This window comes from Columba livia, chromosome 7 (genome assembly GCF_036013475.1).
Source record: "Columba livia isolate bColLiv1 breed racing homer chromosome 7, bColLiv1.pat.W.v2, whole genome shotgun sequence".
In the NCBI taxonomy this organism is placed as follows: domain Eukaryota; kingdom Metazoa; phylum Chordata; class Aves; order Columbiformes; family Columbidae; genus Columba; species Columba livia.
In genome coordinates, this window is record NC_088608.1 from 37794806 (window position 1) to 37815645 (window position 20840).

Consider the following 20840-nt stretch of genomic DNA (forward strand, 5'->3'; position numbering starts at 1 on the left):
TCTCCAGCGTGGCTGGCACCAGCAGCAGCACTGCCAGAACACAGCTGCTCTGAGCCTACCAGCAAAACCAGCTCCCCATCCAGCTACAGCTCACACAGCAAATACAGATCACCACAGACAGATGCAGCAGAGCACACCGCAAATGCTCGTGATACACACCTACTTATAGTCACCTGCTCACTACTAAGGTGCCTGAGCAGCCCTGGGGTTGGAGGACTAGGATATCCCTTAGCTTTGCATTCCCTGGTTCTGACTCATTTCCCTTACCCACAGCCTCCACTCACTTCCTTTCAGCAGATCACACCAGGTCACCCTGAGTTGCAGGGGTTGGGAGAGACCTGGGAGCAGTTTTAAGGGCAGCTGCAGAGGGTGGGAGGGGCCTGGGAGCAGTTTTAAGGGCAGCTGCAGAGGGTGGGAGGGGCCTGGGAGCAGTTTTAAGGGCAGCTGCAGGGGGTGGGAGGGGCCTGGGAGCAGTTTTAAGGGCAAGTGCTTTGGCTTGGGGCCTTGGTGGGTCCCTTTCTGGAGGGGAGTGGTTTTTTTTTTTCTAGCACCATGAGTCTGGGCTTCCCCACTATGGCCCAGTGTTCAAAACCACTTAACTTCCAGCCCAGATGGACTCAAGATATGTTGAAGATGACAGTAGTGAGCCTATTCTCTCAGTTTCCAATGAAGGAGGAGCAGGTAAGCCTTCAAGTTAAATAACAGAGAGCTGCTTCCTCAGGGTATTCACTTGATGCTATTCAGTGTTCTGCCATGTGTAGTGTTCCTAGTAGCACAAGCAAAACAGGGTAATGTTTGTTTCCTCCTTTTCCCATTAGTTTTGAAGCATTGCTACCACTTTTCATGCATTTGTTTTTTTTCCTTTGCTTTTCCTATTTGCATTTACTCAGCAGCAACCAGAGCATATCCATTTTTGAAGATAACTTTAATGAATGCTGTTAGTTGATGACTATCAATCCTGCACAAACGCTTGCATAAGAAGATAAGTTTTCTAAAAGCTGTTTGCTTAGGGGTAGACGGCTGTTCTAATGGTGTGTTTATTGAACAGTGATTTATCTCTTGCAATTATTTGCCCTTTAGGGCTGGTGATATTATATTAGTAGGTCTGATGTTTGCCAGCACCTGGATCCCCTCTTTGCAATTAGCAAAGTGATACACTGTATGTGCCATTCTGCTGCTCCTCCTCTACCACTTCTAAACAAAAGGTTGAGAGTAGAAATGCTCATAGTAAAAGCAATAAAAAGAAATAATGTTGATCACTACCTGCTTCTGGATTTAAAGTGAGGGAAGGATTACTCAAAGAGAATGCAAGAAAACTTTCCTTACATCAACAAATAATTCATGATGTGTATATGGGCACCCAGCACCTCCATTATTGCAGCAGTGTGACAAATATTGTGAAGGGGACAGCAAATGGGACATATCATTCTACTGTCTTGACAAAGATTATAACAAGAATGGGAAATGGGACAAATGTAACTCATTCTGGAGACAGTCCCAGAGCTGTAATCTCATTTGTTCTTCAGCGTGAATTATACAGCAGTGCAGAGGATGAGAATGTGATTTTTCACCGTGTTGTATATTTTAATCGCTTTTCTTTGGTGCTAAACAAATAATTCATTGTGAAATGCTGATAGATGGAGAATATTAGTTCTTGAACTATGAACTAAATGAAGAAGGCAGTAATGTAAGAGTTCTGCCAGTTGCATTAAAATTTGATAAGGGTCAAATTCAGCTTGGATTTAGACAAACAGAATTCCTGCGGATTTCTGAGAACTGTCTTCCATGTCCCGGAGTAGGGCTGGACCTACGCCCTTGCCTTCCTGAGCTTGGGACTGAGGTTCTTGGAGATCATACCAGAGATGGAGCCCACATAAAAATGGGTGGTTGGTTGGTGGGAAGGCTTGAGCTGGAAGCTGTGGTGGAAAAAATTATGGTTGCTAAGTCCCATTGGACCTAGTTCTTCTGGCAAGAAGAGAAGGCAGCTTGACTGTTGTTTATGCCAACAACTGATTTGGAAGCTGTTTGGTGTGGAAAGGCAGCATTTGAAGTTTCCCAGGGAGTTTATTTTAAGGCTGAAATCCTGAATTAATCCACTCTGTAGTGGAAGAGAGCTAGGAATCCCCCAAAGTTACTAGTGTTTTTCCAGAGCTTGACTCCTGGCTAATAAGGACTTTTGTGAAAGCCTGCATCAAAGAGAGGAAGATCTAGCTATTAATTTGTGTGAAGTGACCACCCATGAATTAGGCTGCTATGGCAGCCAGGAAGAGCAGAGTCAAGCTGGGCCCTGAATGTATGTAAATGGTATTTCCATGTTCCAGGTGGCTAGAGAGCTTGGAGTGACAAATGATCCTTCAAGAAGGTCGATGAGAATAGCAGGGCTCCCCTGGTGGGCAAGCGATGACAGTATAGGTGGGAATGCAGGAGACCAAGTCTTGATTTTGAATCTGAAGTGCACTGTGGTGACAGTGCAAGCCACAGAGTGGTCTGTGTGAATCACAAATCAGCACGTGTGAGCAATGTAGGAGCAGCCTGGGCTTTTTGTGCTGATGCAGGAGGTCAGTGTGGGTTTAGAATGGAGAGTTTAACAGGTTAATGATGTGAAGTGGTTAATTCTTGCTGGATTACAGCAATTTCTACTATGGTTAGTGGGAGCTGGGGAACAACAGAAATCTTTGTGACACTGAATTGTTGTTTTATTGGGCAATAGGCCTTTAAATGGACATAATCAAGTTCTGCTGGAGATCATGAGTTATACTTTGATTTCATCGGTTTTCTGAGAAAGACGTTAAGATCAGGCCAGCAAAGGAAAGATGAGAGGACTTTTGCTTTGAAGTTGAAAGGCTTTCAGAATGTATTAAGATTGGTCATCTTCTCCAGAGTAGAAGAGCCTATTTTTTTTTGTTGTATTTTGAATTAGCAGGAAAGATTTGGGTTAGCAGGAATGCTTTATTAGACACAAACTTTCTATCAAACTGTCCTTTCAGGAAAAGAGGGCATGGACAATGTCCAGAGTCAGAAACACCATGGTGAGCTTAGAATAACATGAGTGAAGTAAGAGGGGTTATTTAGGATTTATGGTTGCTCTAGGTCAGACCAAAATTTATTAGTCTAGGACTGTAATTCCCTTGAGACCTGGCTGGTCTCCAGGCTGCAGTGATCTCAGTTTCTCAGAGGACAGATATGAAAGCAACAGATCTCAAATAATGAAATATTATATTTGCCTGATATAAGGAAAAGAAAAGGCAAAAATAGAACACTAGCATAGCTACCACAGGATGCACCTCTCCATGCCATGTTTAGCAGCTGTGGCTGCTGAGCCCAACAAGCTGCACAATCATGAGTTGCCTCTGTAGGCAAGAAGCACCATTCCCTGCTAGCAAAAGGCACATAACCCATCCTCATCCCCAGGGCAGTCAGCTGTGCCTGCACACAGGGTAATGCTCAAGACCTTCCTGATGATTTGGTGTGGGAAAGGCTTCACTCTGAGTTAGGAAGAAGGGATCAAGCAGAATGCTGCAAATACAGTGAGAGGAGTGGCCTGAAGCCTCCTCTCGGAAGGAATAAGCCCGGGGCGAGGCAGTGGGAGTCATACCAAAGAGTTTGTATGGACCCACTTATTTCAAGGTACGGCATGCAAGGCTCCTGAGACCTTTCTTTGCTAGAAAAGTGTCGACGTTGTTACTGCTTCCTTTATAGCCAAAGAGCACAAATGGTAAGAGAAGCTTGAATGAGTTTGTTCACTCAAAACTTCATCTGGCTTCACAGCCTTTTGGGTATGGAACAAAGATCTGGGTCCTTTACCTTCTGCCTTGCCTGGTAAGTCAACTGGTTCTTAGCTAGATTACTTGTGTATAAGGCCAGTTTACACTGTCATGTGGTATTTAAGTTTCTGAAACCAGGGCCAGGATTTGGCTCTCAATGGCTGGGGCAATCACTGAGAATAACCTGGGATGGAAGAAGGTGCCACAGTGCTAATCCATCCCAACAGCAATAGCCTTGTGTCTTAGCTGTCAGGTGTGAGGGGTTGGGATATACTGTTTGGGATAGCCAAAAAATTAGCCCTGGTTATCATAGCGGAATGTTACTTTTACCTTCAGAAAAGGCTGAGGAAAATTGTTGTGTTAAGATTATGAAGATGGCAGTGACCTGTCGTGGTGTCCACATGCCCTACGGAGACAATGGTGAAATGTGGTGATACAGCAGAAGCCTTGTTTTGTATTTGGGTTTGTCCTTGTCTCAGTTCCAAGTCCTCTGATTTCACAGCCTGGCTGAAGACTGGACTCCAGAGAACAACAGCTCAGCATAACGCTGGCAATGCTTTCAGCTTTCGCATTCCTTCCCAAATGGGTCCCCAGTGAGCCCTGATGAAGGATCCATAGGTTCTTCACATCTCTGCTAAGCAGCCTACCCAAATGCTCACTTGTTCCTCTGCTGTCCTCAGCTCAAGGGAGAAAGCGCAGGCCAGAGAGGTCAAATGTCAAGAAAGGAGTGCAGTCCCAGCCTTGCTCAGGAGCAGGTAGAGAGTGGTTTCTGCATTGGGAAGTGTGGATTTCACTCTGTAAAGCCTTTGTGTTTGATAGTAAAAGGATTTGGAGACTGCACAGATTTGAGTCCTTTCTCCCTCCCTTGCTTTCTGCTCCAACCTGCTTTTGGTCACTTTCATTTGTCTGTCCATGGCTGGCTGCCTGGATTTCTTCACTGAATACATTTCCTTGTGTTAACAACATATGTGACAAATAAGTAATGTGGCTCACAGAAAGGCACAGGAATGGGATGTTCCAGCTACTGAAGGACATTTAGAATTCAGCAACTTGCCACCTCTGTGTCACTCCTAAACCACTGTAAAATGCAATCAGATCTAAAAGGAGTTGCAGGAGCACAAACTTGCCCAGAACTCTGCTTGTTTTCATTCTCAGCTTAACTAAGTAAACTGTAATGAAATCTGCTGACACAGTTTTGGCAGTTTAGATTTACATTTGCTCTGAGGCCCAGGAAACATTTCCTCAAGATCTTATCTGGGGTTAAAAATATTTCTGCATTTCAACACACACCTTTGAAAAGTGTCAAACACTTTAGCCATGGTTTGTGCAAATATCATTGTTTTTTTCCTCCTTTATTATGAAAACCTTCTGAAAAGAGTATTGAGGTGACACTAATTGCTTGTTACACTTTGTGTAAACACCTGTGTTCCTTTTCCAACTACGGATGGGAAAAACCCTAATTTTGAGAGGTAAAGGAAGATGCCAGGTGAGCTGTGCTAATGCTGATCCTGTGAGTATGACCGTTCCTTGCTTCACACACCACAGCTCCTGGTTATATGCAGCAAGTATCCTGGAAAAATTCAGTTCCCATTCTGTAAGCTTTGCAGGTACCCAGCCTGAATGTCTGGCTGAGACACAGCAGCGTGCCAGCCGACTCGGCCAGAGAACTTCTCCAGGAGCAAATGGGGGTAACGCACCCACACCCAACACAGAGTAGTGCTTGAACCTCATGAGGAGTAAAGGATGGGCTGAGGCTTCTCCTGCCTTACCCCCCATGTGCAGAGACTTCAGCACAGTCTGACTCTAACCTTTTAATTGGGCTTCCCTGCCCAAGATACATCAGCAAGAAAAGCAAGCGGTCTACTGCAGCTCTCCCAGTTTTCTGCTGGGGACCCTCTCATACCTGTGTCCTCTAGAGAACCTGATTCCCAAAACAGTTTTCTTTGCCATGGGCTGCAGAAATGGCTTTGGGGTGTGCCGAGCTCAGCTGGGGTACCCTGTGACAGATTTCCTAACTGTAGCTGGGCAAGCTGAAGACAGACTGTCATTTCATCATTTTTGGACAGAGTTTCCCCTTTAACGCTTAAGTATTATCCACATACTGGTATTCTGGCAAGGCTGCACTCGTGCTAATCTGTTCGGATGGTCCTGTTCCCACTGGTAATGTGGCGCAGTATGTGGACTGTAACCAGGCGAGGATGCCAGCCCCTGGTGGATGGCGACCAGCCGGCAGCAGGGGCTCCTGCTGGGGGAGGAAGAGCCAAATGAGGCCACATGCTCTCTTATTGGGATGCATTGTGCCCAAAACTGCTTTGGTATCAATTATGGAGGCAGAAACACCCTTTTTCAAAAAAATGTGTTAACCCTTCAATTTCATGTGCTCTGTCTCTTCTGTTCAATTCTCAGATGTTATTTCTGGGGTTTGCCTGTATGAAAAGATATTCTTCTTCCCTGCCAGCTAAGAGAGAGGTCAGATATGGCTGCTCAGATTGAGTCCCAATGGTGTTTGTTGTTGTCTCTTTCTATTAAAGCATTTACCATTAAGACAACAGCACTGGGTGCTGCACAGACACTGATTGCAAAGACAGGCTTTGCCCCCAGCAGGATTACTGTCTAACTGCTCGATGTTTCTTTGCCGAATCATCTCCTGCTCCTGCAGAGCTCAGCTGCCCTGAGAGTTGAGGAGTAGATAAGAGACCAGAACTCTGCAGCATGTATCCCTCTGACAAGGAATTGCCAGGATTTGCAAGTGCAGTGTTATTCAGGACAGAAGAACTTCTGGAACTGCCTTTTTCTAATCAGGATGATCTCTACAGCTTCTGGCAGGCAGCTGCATTAGTAAGAATTTAATACCTATCAAACTAAATGTGGCTTGCCAGCCTCAGTGTAACATCTCGTCAACAATCTTACATTGGTACTGAATTGTGGCTTGTTTTTCTATAGACTCACAGTTGCTCCTGCCTTTCCAGCTATGATGCTGTTTGTCCTTTGTGTAGGCACTGTTTTTTTTAAAAAAATAATATGAATGGGGTACAATATACTGCCAGTTAAAATGGCTGCCTTTCCACACTCGCTCACCACAGGAACTCTTTAATCAGCAGTGTCAGCCAGAGACAGAAATCTCATACTTGAGAGATAACAGTTATTTGCTGGCAACTTCTTGTATGATAAGCCCAACAACTGGGTGATTACACACTTTCTCAAATAACACAGGAAAATGCCGCACCACATTTCCCAAAGTACAGCTTGCAGCATCTGGAAGCTGCATAAGAATTTTGTCAAGATTTTTTTCTTCACCTCCTGTTTATTTTTGCCGTGCTCTGAAATCTGAATATAATTTTGACATTCTTGAGCTATCCACCAGCTTTTCCGCAATGAAAGGCTCCATAAAGAGTACAAAGTCAATACCATAGACAAAGTGCAACTGATTAATGGGAGAGGGTTTCTGCCATAACTAGGCTGCTTAAGGTCACAGTTAAACAATTTTTGTAGCTGCTTCATCAACAGAAATGTACTTGCATGGCTGCACTGCTAGTTGAAAGGGAAATGAGCAAGTACATGCTGGTTGAGTAAATTATTAAAATACATAAGCTGGAGCAAAGCTATTTCTGTGAAGACCCTGCTAATGAAGAGAGACAATGCCTTTGCAGCAGTGAAATCAGTTTAAAGGAAACAGGTGAAAAAATAACATTTCCAAACACTGATGGTGTGTTTCTAAGGTGTAGGGGAGAGACCTGTGAAGTAATAAGATTGGTCTGAGTCCCTCTGAGTACTGTTCCTACAATATCTGGGTGACCTTTAGAGCTAGGTCAAGGTATTTGGGCTGGTTTAAATGTGGATACAGAGCCTGGAGAACCAAAGGACATGTAGGGTTCCAAAGTGAGGAGAGTCCTGCTTAGTCAGCCATGAAAGGCAGATAAAACACTGGGTGAGAAGAGTGAACTGGATATGATTCAGAAGCAGATCCTGTATTTCATGTGTGTGACCCAATGGATCTGTGGTTCAGGTCTGCAAGGGTCTGAGATGTTACTGACTTTCTGTCCCAGTCTCAGTGTTTTGGGATATTTGTGCCACCTTGAAAGAGTGGGTCTTTTGGGGTGAAATCTTGCATGGGAAGCTTTAAAATTATTTTGGGGGGAAAAAAAGATTTAGAGTTTTTCTGGCTTTGTATCCAAATCTGAGGTTGTTTTCAAACAGCACTAGTTAAGTCCAAATGTCCTTTTATTCTTAACCTGGCATGATGTGAATAGGGTCAGGATTTGAGGTTGTTTTCTGGCCCTCTGTGTTAGGGAAAATGAGCGTAGGTTGAGATTTTTAGTGTTGGGTTGCATTTAAGTGAGGAGAAAGCCATCTACATTATACTTTTTTCCCTTCCCTCTTGTCAGACACTTGTTTTTCTCTTGCAATAGCAACAGCAGGTGTTGCTTTTGTGCTTGCACTAGTTGTGAGACAGACCTACTAGCCTGCTGAACTTTATAGATTGGTTTGCACAGGTAGGAAGAGAAATATGCAGCCTTAATGGAATTTAGATGCTGTCATGCCCACCTTACCTCCTCCTGAAATTAAAGGCAGTTATGCCCTTTCCTTCCCCTTAGGACTCACTGACTGTTCCTCTTCCTTCTCCACTGCCTTGATTTCCCTCTTCTTTCCTTTTCTCAAGCAAGATGCTATGCAACAAACTCAGGAAGAGTTGTGTGTTATTTCTGATGTTTATAGTACAATTAGCTATGCTAATGCTTCCTGTATAAGCTGAAATTGGGCACTTCTCCAGGACAGCACATAATGCAAACATAATCTGGAAACTCTTTCAATCTGGCTTTCTCTGAAGGTAGATCTTTAGGGATCCTCATATGCAGTCTTCAGGCCACAGGTAGATTAAAAGGAAAATGTGTCTGGAGATTGCCTGTGGAGATTAAAAAGGTTGTTTCTTGCTTCAGAGAACTGCTACTCTTTTATAAGTCTTTTTGAAACAGTAAATCTGCATTTATTCATACTGGGTGAAGCAGACAGCTGGAATTTCCTGATTCCAAGACAAACAGATCCTGTGGATTTTGCTGGCTGAAAATGAGTTAATACTCCAGAAGTGGAAATCCATGTGGTTCCAAACAACAAAACTCCTATCAGCCAAGCAACAAGGTTTTGAGTGTAGTGTGTGTTTGGCTGGCAGATTCTGAGCTTGGTTAACTCACTGATGTGAGGTTAGGGCTCATGTAAATGGATTTATTTCAGACTGGTTATCTGGGATAAAAATTTGACCTACTGGTATCTGGTTAGGCAAGTACTTCTCCTCCTTTCCATATCACAGAATCCCAGAATGTCAGGGATTGGAAGGGACCTCGAAAGCTCATCCAGTGCAATCCCCCCATGGAGCAGGAACACCCAGATGAGGTTACACAGGAAGGTGTCCAGGCGGGTTGGAATGTCTGCACAGAAGGAGACTCCACAACCTCCCTGGGCAGCCTGGGCCAGGCTCTGCCACCCTCACTGAAAAGAAGTTTCTTCTCAAATTTAAGTGGAACCTTTTGTGTTCCAGTTTGAACCCATCACCCCTTGTCCTATCATTTGTTGTCACCGAGAAGAGCCTGGCTCCATCCTCCTGACACTCCCCCTTTCCATATTGATCATCATGAATGAGTCACTCCTCAGTCTCCTCTTGTCCAGCTCCAGAGCCCCAGCTCCCTCAGCCTTTCCTCACACGGGAGATGCTCCACTCCCTTCAGCATCTTTGTTGCCCTGCGCTGGACTCTCTCCAGCAGTTCCCTGTCCTGCTGGAACTGAGGGGCCACAACTGGACACAATATTCCAGGTGCGGTCTCACCAGCTACTTGTCATATACAGCTACTTGTTGTCTTATGTTACTTTATATGCTAGATGTTAATCTTCTCAATAGTCTTTTTCAGAGGTTTTCCTTCAGAAGGATACTTGCCCATAGCAATGTATTTTGAAGCATTACATAAGGCTAGAAAACAAGAAACTCAATAAGAAAAACATGGTGCTTGGCACATATCTTGCAGTTTCCGATAATGATTTTCCTTTACAAACCCCTACAGTAACAGAAACTCTCCACTCTAAAGTGACTTATTCTTAGTAAATAAGACTCAGAAGGTGACTGAAATCTACTTTTTGTTTCTCATGCTCCCTCTCCATCTGTTTGCTTCTTGTCTCCTGAAGGACAATATCTTTGCCTTATTTGAACATTGTTCAAACTTCTGTAAGTTGGTTGGGAATTGCTAGATGCTATGTAATGTAAATTGAAAATTATTATTTTGCAGAGTATGGTTTGATTGTTTATGATTCTCAGAGGGAAAGACTAAATTCCTACATAAGAGTTTAAGTTGATTCTCACTGATTTCACAGAAAATGGAAGAGTTAACACTGTTACTTGAGTTGACATATGGGGGAGTCATAAGAATTTGGAAATGAGCTGGAAAGTAGTCTGGGAATATTCTTCTGTTTCTACACCAATCAATGCATTTTCTCCTCTGCATTAGCTTGGTGTAATTAGGACCTTTTCCGTGGGCCACTCATCGGGAGAACTGGTCTGTCATTTGTGGAAATGTTACGCTGACAAATGGTTTGTGTTGGGAGGGCAGCGCTTCTCTTTGCCAGAGAAACCACTCAGTAGTCACAAGAAGAGTTGTATTTTGCTTGGTGTGTTATTTGGTGTCTTTAGTGGGCAGCCTCCAGAGCAGCATGGTGTGGCAGAAAGGGTTGTGTTCTTGAAAAGCATCCTATTTTTCTGGAGTGATGTATCATTTCTCAAGTGCAATAAATGTTTTGTCTTCAGGTGGTGCCACTGTTCTGGGACGATGCATTTAATGTGTGTTAATAATGAACACATCATTTGAAGTGGCTGAAAGTCGTGGTGACAGTATTGCTACTGCCATGAAAACTGAACAGTTTCCATGAAAATGGTGGAGCCATGTGATGAACTAGAAAGCAAACTACTGGCTGTCCTTCTCACCTGTCTCTTGTAGTTTGCTGCTGTTTGATTTGCAGTGCTATGGTTGCGGCCTGCAGGTTTGCCCAAAGAGGTGAGAGCTAAGCACAGTGATGAACTTTCTCTCCTACAAGGGTTGTGACGTGCTGTGCAGCAGTCAGAAGATAAATAACCCTGCTCAGGTTGCTGCTGAATAGTCTAACAGGTGTTGCTTGCCCCAGATGAGCAGTGTGAGGCCAGAGGAAGAAACTGAGCAGCACTCTTACCTTCCCTCCTTACAGATCTGTGTTCTACTATGCATCTTGGTTGCTGATGCATCCACTGGCTCTGCCATCTTAAACGGTCAGATAGGAGTGGGTAGGGAGCCCTGATCATAGGCAGGGAGTGATGACCTCCTTGCACTAAGTTAGATAGTTGCCTTTATATCTGAGAACTTCACTGCACAGGATTTGTCCTGCAGCCCAGCCTGTGGCTGAAAGAGCTGCTTTTCCAACGTGACAGCCTTGTTCTGTAGCCACTGCTTCTGTGTCGACATGTGTCAGATAGGAGAGCTCCCTATCTTCTTTCAATAGCCTTTTGTGGCTCTTCTGCCTCTCTTTGTTGTGAAAAAAATCCCTAAATCCATTTAGCTTCATCTGCCTGTGAGAAAGCATCTTGCTTTAACCCTCTGTTGGCTTTTTATCAATGTGCAGTCTCAGTACTGAGTGGTTCCTCTTCATGGCAGTGGCAGCTGTGTCCCTCCTTGTGGGTCTGTTGCTGCCCTGGTCTGTGCCTTTCTATGAAATGCTTTCAGAATCCCACTTTCCTGGCACTTACAGCTCAATTTGTGCAGAGTGGAATTACACCAAGGCCTGTGAGTGAGAGATGCAACAGCAGAAGGCAAAGCTGGGAGTAGTGGGAGCAGGTGTCTGGCACCTCGTAGAGTTGGAGCTAGTTCCCTGACATTTAGAAGGGATAATGGCTCCGCTGTTTCATGCCAAGAATTGGGAGCATGGGATTTATCCAGCCTATGCCCACCTACTTTCTGCATGTGGACATTTGTTCTCCCACCCACCTAATTAGGAAAACAGAGTGTAGAAAATGAAGGGGCGGATTTGTTATTTTGTTGTGGCTGTTCAAAAGCAAAGTTTGCTTTGCAGCCTCATATTACAGTCCATGGAGGGACAGTATTGTGTCCAAACTTGGCATTAGTGTTGGCTTTCCTCAGGAAGCCTAACGGAAGGCGAAGCTATGCCGCAGACTGTCACTGCAGAAGGGGAAGGATCAGAATCAGTGGAATGAGTCTCTGTCCTGAGAGTGAATGTTTGGGAGAGGACTGCCATTGGAGATGGGCAAAACTGCTGGGTAAACACGGAAAATCCACATTTGACTCTGCTGAATATTTCAATATACAACAATAATTCTCAAAGCCAGGGTGTTTCTAATAAATCCTACCACAGTCTAGTCAATATTTCAAATTCAGCTTCCTTGAGAAAGTAACTTTCCTTTAGCCATTTCCCTTTATCCAGTAGTTCCTTTGTTTGCTTCTTCTGTTTTGGCCCTAGATAATTTGCTGCATAATGGCTCAGCATGGTTAGAGAGTGTCCAGGGAAACCTCTTTCTGTGACTTACCCAGCTAGCCATTATCCTGTTTCATTCACCCTTAGGTAACTTCTTATGCTGCACAAGCGAATAGTAAATAGTGGGTTTGTTTCACCCAAGAATTCTTCATCAATCAGGATCACAGAAAGAGGGAGATGGACAGGGTGATGAGAAGGCCATCTCTCACCCTGGGCAGGATTTGCTACTTTATTACTGGCAGATGTCAGTCTCATTTACTGTGTAAGTTCAGCAGAGCAGGATGAGAGAGGGATAGATGGTGAAAACCTCTGGTACATGACAGAATCTAGATCAATTCCTTCTCAGCCTGAGGATTTGCCCCTTCCTTTGATGTCCACTCACACAGAAATGTGCCTTGACTAACAGGCAGTGGGATATTTAGAGGTGGGATGCCTTTGGATCCTCAAGGAATTGTTTGTGAGTTCGGAGAGACGACAGCTTCCTAATCTAATGCACGAAACACTCAGCAGGCATCTGGGTTTTAATCCTTGCCCCCATTATTAATTAGTTTTTGAGGGTGATTTCCCAAACCTGAGGTAAATTCACCAAACATTGCTCAGAGATGCTTACATTGGAGCCAACCTCTCCACCGCTTCTGTGAATCTAACCCTTCATTTATTTTCCTTTCCTTACAAGTCCTTGAAAACTAAATATTGCAGTTTGGCTCAGAGAGGGCACTTGTTCAACATAAAGGGAGGATGATGGGTTTAAAAACAAAGGCTTTGGTTCAATCTAAATGAAATAAAATATTTATGCTTTTTTCCTGGTTCAGCTGCTGAGTTGGAAAATCACTATTTGCAAGCTCTTGAAAACCACTGGCTGTCCCACTGAATTTGTGTCAAGTGGTTGCTCCAATTCCTTTTCATACTGGTGGTCTTAGAGCTTGATCTCACAGCAACAGTGTCTCCTCTCCTCTGCTTGCAGCCCTGCAGAGCTGTTCTGGCCTAGTCACCAGCAAAGTAGAGAAGAGGTAACAGCTTTACAGTATTATTATGAACCTGGATTCCTTTTATGTTTTCCTTCTTCCTGAAAGTGCAGTTATGTCAAGCACTGGTGGTTTGGTTGGCAGCATCTGTTCCTCAGGAGCTGCCTTCCAAACCTGAGCATGTGGGGTAGAAGCTGTCAGGGTGTGGGTGAAAGAATTGTTTCTGAAGAGTGTAATAATAGCATAAAATCATCTCAGTTCCTAGAACAGCTAGGACACAAAGCCACAAAAGACATAAGCATTTACAGCTTGTAATATCACAAACCTGACTGAGGTTCCTAGATTCTCTTTGCAGTATCCAGGGAGAAACAGGCATCTCAGACAGCGATTCACAAAAGCCAGCAAGCTGAAGAGAGGTGTATGTTTAAAGTTCTACCTCTTTCTGCAACTGAGATACCACATTCAGCACCATCAAAGGAGACATCTGCCCACTTGGGCTTCACAAACAGCTGCTCTTTCCTGAAAGTTGGGACAAGAAGTTTTTCTTGTCAGAAACACTTGTCACCTAGGCTGATTGTATTCCCTACCAGCTGGGCTTCCTGAAGAGATTTAAACCCATATCCCAAATGCAGAGAGAGTTCTAACAGTGAATGCATATGGCACCAAAAGATTTTGGTTCTCTCTGTGGGAGCAGCTCTCCAGAGCAGAGGGCTTACCTGGCAAATAGGTGGGAGACCTGGATTCAGCTCTTTTCAAGTCAGTCAGTTGTATTTTTTCAACAACTTGTTGACAGGAAGTCTTAGTATAAAGTCTTTGAAAGAACTAGAACCCATATCTGCTATTTCTCAAGGGACTTCCCTATCCCTTTGATCACATTCCTCATCTCTCACAGAAATACTATTGTTTCAGCAAAAGCCTTTTCCTGGAATTAGCCTGATGGTGAAGTCTGTACCAACAGAGAGTGAAGGGCCTGACACCTCTCAGACAAGGAAAGGAGCTGAATCCAGAGCCTCCACAACCTGTGTCAGTGCTTTGAACACTGAGGAAATGCTTTGTTTTTTTCCTATATAAAAGGAAGGCAACTTACAGCTACATTTTCTGTGGTGCTGGTCCTGCAGTAATGCGCAGAAATGCCAAGATGATAGTGGAGGTGTCAAAAAAATGGAGTATCAAGAGCCTGGGAACAGTAACACAGAGGGACTTCAGGTGCTCAGTCAATGCATTGAGTCTGTCTGGGGGTCTAGGCTGGGGGATTTTCTTGCACAGTCCCCAGTGCCTTCCAGTTAGAATTTATGCCAAAGGGAGCTTTCTTGAAGATACAAGCAACAAGGAGCTTAGCATGGGCACCAAGCCTGCCTGGGGCTTGCCACACAGTTTAAACTGAAGGATGGCACAATAGAAGGCCTTTTGTAATATTCACCCTCCACCCTTTTCTGAGATTAATTCCAGCCTGCACAAAATTTGTTGGCAGTGGTTTCCCACTTAGCAATAATCAGACCATATTGGGACAAAATATTCAAAATATGTGGGACTTGGGAAAGTATCAGCAAACCAATGGATATGCTGGAGCTAAACAGCACGATTTTTAATGAATGAGACCCTCGCTACACTTCTTGTTTGGCGTTGCCCTGCCAAAGAGTATAACTTGTCTTAACATTATTTGAAATTCAATGAAATTTCTAGCTTTTGGGTTAAGAAAGTCATTAATAAATTGGGTTATAAAAGTCTGAGTGAATGTAACCAACTTCTGGTGAAAATGTGCTGAATAAAGCAGATGTGATGCTCGGGTAACTGGCAAAAAGGCCACCTGTTGATTTTTCTTGTCAGTGTTGTTGCTACCTGGGGTATGATTCTAGTCAAGGAGAAAATAGGGTTCTTTTAATTAAAACAATTTGTGCAACATCATTTCACTTAAAATTGTCCATGGCTTTTTAAAGAAGATTGAAAACAGTCTAATCAGAGCTTGATTTGGGTCCTACAGCAGAGGGAGAGAAACAGACAATCAAAGGGAGTTTCACAGTGTGTAAATATGGTGGCTAAAATATGGGTGTTAGAGGTGTTAACCTTGGCAGTGGAGTTAATGAGTGGTGTGATACTCCATAGTGGTTCTATTTCTCCAGCTGTAATTGTGTGAGCGCTTCAAGCAGTTTCTTTCTGCCGAGCCTAGGGTATGCATCTGTGTTTCCCTGAAGTCTTCTTGAAATAAGTTGTAATCAGCAGCACCCAATTCCAGCTGATCAGGTCCTTGCTTACATCTGCTGAGATGCTTTCTAGAGCCATAGCCTATATAACAATACAAACCAGGAGATCCTCTCTAAAGGAGTGTTTGGCCTTGATGTAAATCTAACACTTTTCCCTGAGATTCATGGTAGAATGTTGTTTTGAACTTGACTGCAGATAGCTTTCTGGAAAGAACAGTAATAATGTGTGTGCATATAGCTTTCTTAACTCCAACACATTTTACAAACAATACACTCAAAAGAGCTGCTTTAGCTACAGCCCCAACATAGCTACCCTGTAGTGAAGTGGTTACCTGACCAAGGTAGCAGCTGGATTTTAGGAAGGAAGTGGAAAATGCAACAGAGTAAATCAGATAAAAATGTAGGCTATAATGAGATAAGAAATCAGGATGCAGCGATCAGCACTTCTGTCCTGCAGGGTGGAACGCTGCCAGCTTGAATTCAATGGTACCTCAATCGATGAAAGAGTGAGAATCCTGAATATCAGATCCCCAGGAACAGTGAATATATTTGTTATGATGTTCTCAACCAGTAGGGGAAGCAGGTGGGAATGTGAAACCAGAATTACTCATTGCATCAAAAGTGAGTATACTTCAAACACCACTTAGCATCTAGTCTAGACAAAGACAGGCATGTTTAAAATGGTCATATCTGCTTGTGGTTAACCACAGTTGTTAATTGCGGGTTTTCCCAGTGCACATCCATTTGCATCTTTGTTGGGTCTGGAAGGTGCTTTTGTAAAGGGAGTGCAGCTTGAGGAAGGAAAACTCATCAAGGAAGGTAATGGTCATTACTCAATACGTGTAAATAATACCCAGTCTCTGCCTCAGAAGGGGGGAGAATTCTTGGTTGCTTGTGGGATGGATTTGAGCAGGCAAATGACAATGTGGGAAGAGGAAATGTGTGAAAAGGAGAGACATAAGAAAACCTAAAGCTGTGAAGGGCAGGACTACAGAAGAATGGAGAGGGGCACTCAGGAAAGGGAAGTCAGGAAGCTGGCAAACTGCAGGCACCTGAACTTCCTTACACAGAGAAAATAGAAACAAATCAAATCCTCCCTTCTGCTGCCCCTTGTAATTTTCCAGAAATCTTCTGTAATTTTCCCTGGAGTAGTATGCTGACAGCTGGCAGATGCTGAATGAGAGAGGGTCTGCAGAATGAGTGATGGCAAGGTCACAGCTGGAATGTCTATGAAGACACTGATGCAGTGAATCACACACAACTTTTGCTGCCACATAGTGGCAGAGAGAAAAGCTGCCATATGACAGATCCTCCTTTGTAGTCCTTGTTCAAAGATGACGTCTTTGTTTTTAATTAGTGGTGTTCTCTGGTAACAAGTGTGCTGATTCTAGGAGTTAAAATCATGGAGAAAGGGAAGACCTTAAGCAATACAGTTCCTCCAGACTTAGTGTGCAAGTCACTCTTTATAAACCACATAGCGCTCACCCATGCCACAGGTTTATCAACAAGTGCTACTAAGAAGGTGCTTAAAAGCTTGCATTTCAGAGACTGTATATGAATAGTAACTCTCACTGCTGTGGTTGCTATAGTAAACCCTTGTTCTTAATTCAATACTACAATAAATAATACTTCAAAACTGGAGAGGAAAATAAAAAGAACTCCATTAGGAGTTCCCTGAGACACTTGAAATTACTGCTCCTTTTTCATGTTTTGCAAGTACGGAATGCTTTGTGCAGTGAGTTATAGAATAGCAGCACCTGCGTAACAGTGATGCATTCTCTGTACAATTTCTTGTCCCTCAAAACTTTGTAGGATATGATGTGGTTCAGAGTGAGATTAAAATTAGCTGTTTTCTTAAAACTACATACATTTTAGATCAAGTTTTGGAGGAGAAGAGGATGCAAAAGGTTGAAATGATCCATGTTTTAACTACTGCCAGTGATGTTGCACTGGAGATAAATTCTCCAATCTTTTCCCTTGGTGTTAAACTATAATAATCCATAAGCATTGTGATTAGAGAGCTCACGCATGCTGATGGCAGCCTCAGAGTACAGATAATGCTGTCTAGGAGGGAAAGTACATGGTGTACAGAGAAACTGTAAGGGTATGTGTGGGGAGGGTAACAAGACAGAAGTTGGTGAACAGCTGAGAACTGCAGCAGATCCTTGTTACCTGGGGCTGGAGAGGAGGAGAAGGAAGAACCTCAAAGGCCAAATGAACTCTTCGAGGACCAAGAGCAACAGCCTCCACATTGTGACAAACAGCTGGGATGCAGAAGACTTCCAGGCGCCTGAGGGGAAGCAGAAGGAGCAGTGAGGTTAATAGAAGCAGGAGATGATGCTATCATAGGGTAGTAAAGCAGCGAAGGAGAGCAGATGATACATGAAATGTTGGGTTCAGAGTTACTAGCATGAGGCGAACAATACATTTGTATTTAAAGCACTAGAGTGTGAACAAGCTGACTTGGGTCTATTTTGTGCTTTGATCAGACTCTGTGTGTGCCCTTGGTCCTCTGCCTTGTCTTCCCACCTGTATGTTAGGGATAGTCTTCTGTAGACTGCTACTCGCTCAAGCAGTGGATGATGTGTTTATTCTTCACCAGCTAAGATGCTTCTCATGGATCTGCATCCTCATTAGCAGACAACATCTGTTTCTTCTTGTAATTAGCTCACAGTTCAATAGGTAGCTCCAGTCTCTTTTACACCTGGACTACAATCAACATGGAAATCACGGAAGCACGTCTCTCTCCTTCCCACTTTAAAGCAGTCTGAGTTACACACATTGTTAAACATCTAATAGACAACAACTGTGCATTAGAGCTCTCCAGCACATGTGTGATTTTTTTTTTTCTTTCTTTCTTTCTTTCTTGGTGGGTTTCAGTTCTAAATGTGCTTAGGGCTTCTCTGGCTTCTGTGTTAGCCTCGACCCGCTAGTCATGGCTTAGGCCATAAAGAACTGTTTCCAGCCACCTGCACAATGGCAAGGGGAGCTGGAGTGCGGGCTGCTGGAGGGGGTGGCGTGCACCAGCTGGCCCTGCTCCTGAGCCATTAGAACTGGATTCTTTGGGGTAGAAGGGTGTGAGGTCTCAGGTCATTTCCTGCCAGGTTTGCTCTGAATGGGAGGGGGATATGTAATTGCACTGTCTCCCTGTACCATTAGTGTCAAGACTCATTAGGAACCCAATCTACTCAGTGGCGGTAGGCATACAAAAGAAAGAACTAGCCAAAGTCTGCAGACTGCAGAGCAGGAGTTGGTGGAGGAAGCAATTGTAAAATTCCCGTCTGGGTAATTAGAGTCAGCAGGGAATCAGATTGGCTACGGCAGGGCTTTCATTTTTCCCCTTGCTGTTTTAACAGGATTGGCAGGTGCTGCTTTATTCCAGGGGTGAGGTGATGTGCCTGTGTCATAATTCACAATGAGAAATGATCATCAATTTGCTGCCATGCTCCTGGGGTGAGCTGAACAGGCAAACTGTGATTACTATTGTTATTAGTACCTTGTTAGCATGGGGCAGGGAGACTGTTGTGGGCAGTTGTCTCTGGAAGGGGTGGGATCTGTACACACAAAAGCACGGCCCTGGCAGCTTACCTACATTTGGAAAATTTGGGACTGCTGGGTATTTCGTGCCCTTTACCCTGGGATCTATTTGTTAGTGGTTGAAAAGATGTGAGCGGTTTGGAAAATCTATCTCATTCTTAAAACTTGGCAGCATATTGGTATGCTTTATCAGCTGGGCAATTTAATAGAGTTACAACACAATAAACCAAAATGGACCCTCTTTCTTTGAATGTACTGTTTACTACTCCGTTTGCTTAGTGAGAGGCAGAAAAAGACACAGACAAGCCATTCTATCTGCGTGCAATGCAGTTTAAGGCCTGGATCAAGATGTTGTGAAATCAGCAGACAGATTCACATTGACTTCTCTGGATTCTGGCTCAGACCAGCAGGCTTGTGTGCTCTGATAGCTGACACGATGGTTAAAAGGTACAGCACTAAGGGATGTGCTGAGAAGCATGGCTTCTGGGAAGAAAGGTTTTCTTAAGACAGCATTTGTTCCATAAAAGTTCCTAGAAAGAGAGATTTCTATAACAAACCAGCTACATTTACCAGTCAGAATTCTCTCAGCAGCTTTTCTTAGCTGAATTCCACATCTGAGAGTCAAACCTTCTTCTTTCTAGTTCCATCCATCAATTGTCAAATGAAAGATTAAGGAATTAAAACTTTGCAGACAAACTTGTTGATGATGCGCAAGCCAGCGTAAAATGCAGTTCACTTCTCTTCTCTGCAGCTGTGTGGTCCTGGTGCTAAGCTCTTGAATCTTCATTAAAGATACAAGACTTATTCCCTAGTGTTGGCAAAAAACTGTGGGCAGTGGACTGCTTTCCTGAGTAAAACATGCAGAATTGGATCCACAAGAAGGAAATGAGTGCAATGGCAAGCCATGCTGTTTTCTAGACACTCTTTGGTAAATTGTTGGACAGGAAACAATATTTCTGTCCAGGGAAATAAGCCAACATTGTAAAAAAAAAAAAAAATAAAAAAAAAATTGCTCTCCATGAGGCAAAGCTGAGGCCTTTCAAGGTATATTTTATGGAAAATATTAAAGAGAAATGAAAGTATTATCCTGAAGAGCTAGTGTTTGGATCCTTGTTAGAGGCATGAGTAGCCCTGTTGTGTCCTTGGTTTTCCCTGTTCTGGGACAGTGTTCTGTTGGCCAGGCTGCTCTGAGGTGCTTCTTTGGGCTCTGGCCAGATTTTCCCCAAATTAAGGTGGAATTATGCCTTACTGGAGGCCTAATGAACCCAGTAGGTACCCATGGAATTTTTCAGCTTCAATAATTCATTATTTTCCCACCAAAAGGGAAATTTCATCTAAAAGGATAGGATAAAAAAAATATCCCTGCCAGCTCTAGCCTTCAGACTGCAGCTACATTTGAAGAACCTATTTGGAATGCAAACAATAAGAGACATGTTTCTTTCAGTACCTTTCCTTTGAGCTGCTGTGCATCTCTTCAGCATGTTGGATCACTGGCAGAATAAGAAACCAATAGATGAAAACCACCCTTCCTCTCATCTCCAGGTTCCTGGCTGGAATGAATCAAGCTCAGATCTATAAGCTGCTTAGACCTTCCACACACTGTAGATTAAATGATGTCAATAGAAGCTTTGCTAGCTCCTGATTTTTATAGCTAAGTGTTTCTCTCTCAAGTCAGAAGCTGACAGTCCATACAGATACATGTGTTACTGCAGAATATTTTTCAGGTCTATTTGGGCTATTGGTCATGCATGATAACTTGGAGTTTGACTGAGCCTGTCCTACCAGGGAAAAAACCTGCATGCTTGCTTATATCCCCTCTCACTTAATTGACAACTACTTCTGTCAAAACAAGGCTGACCCTCTCCCTTCCTACC

At 43.6% G+C, this 20840-nt stretch overlaps 1 long non-coding RNA gene across 1 annotated transcript; it reads left to right on the forward strand.

Moving 5' to 3' along the window:
* The first annotated feature begins 467 nt into the window (after positions 1-467).
* LOC135579924 (uncharacterized) lies at positions 468-4316 on the forward strand. The gene is made up of 3 exons (XR_010473900.1): positions 468-681; positions 3769-3819; positions 4101-4316. It is a non-coding gene; the product is annotated as an uncharacterized LOC135579924 (long non-coding RNA).
* Positions 4317-20840: the final 16524 nt, after the last annotated feature.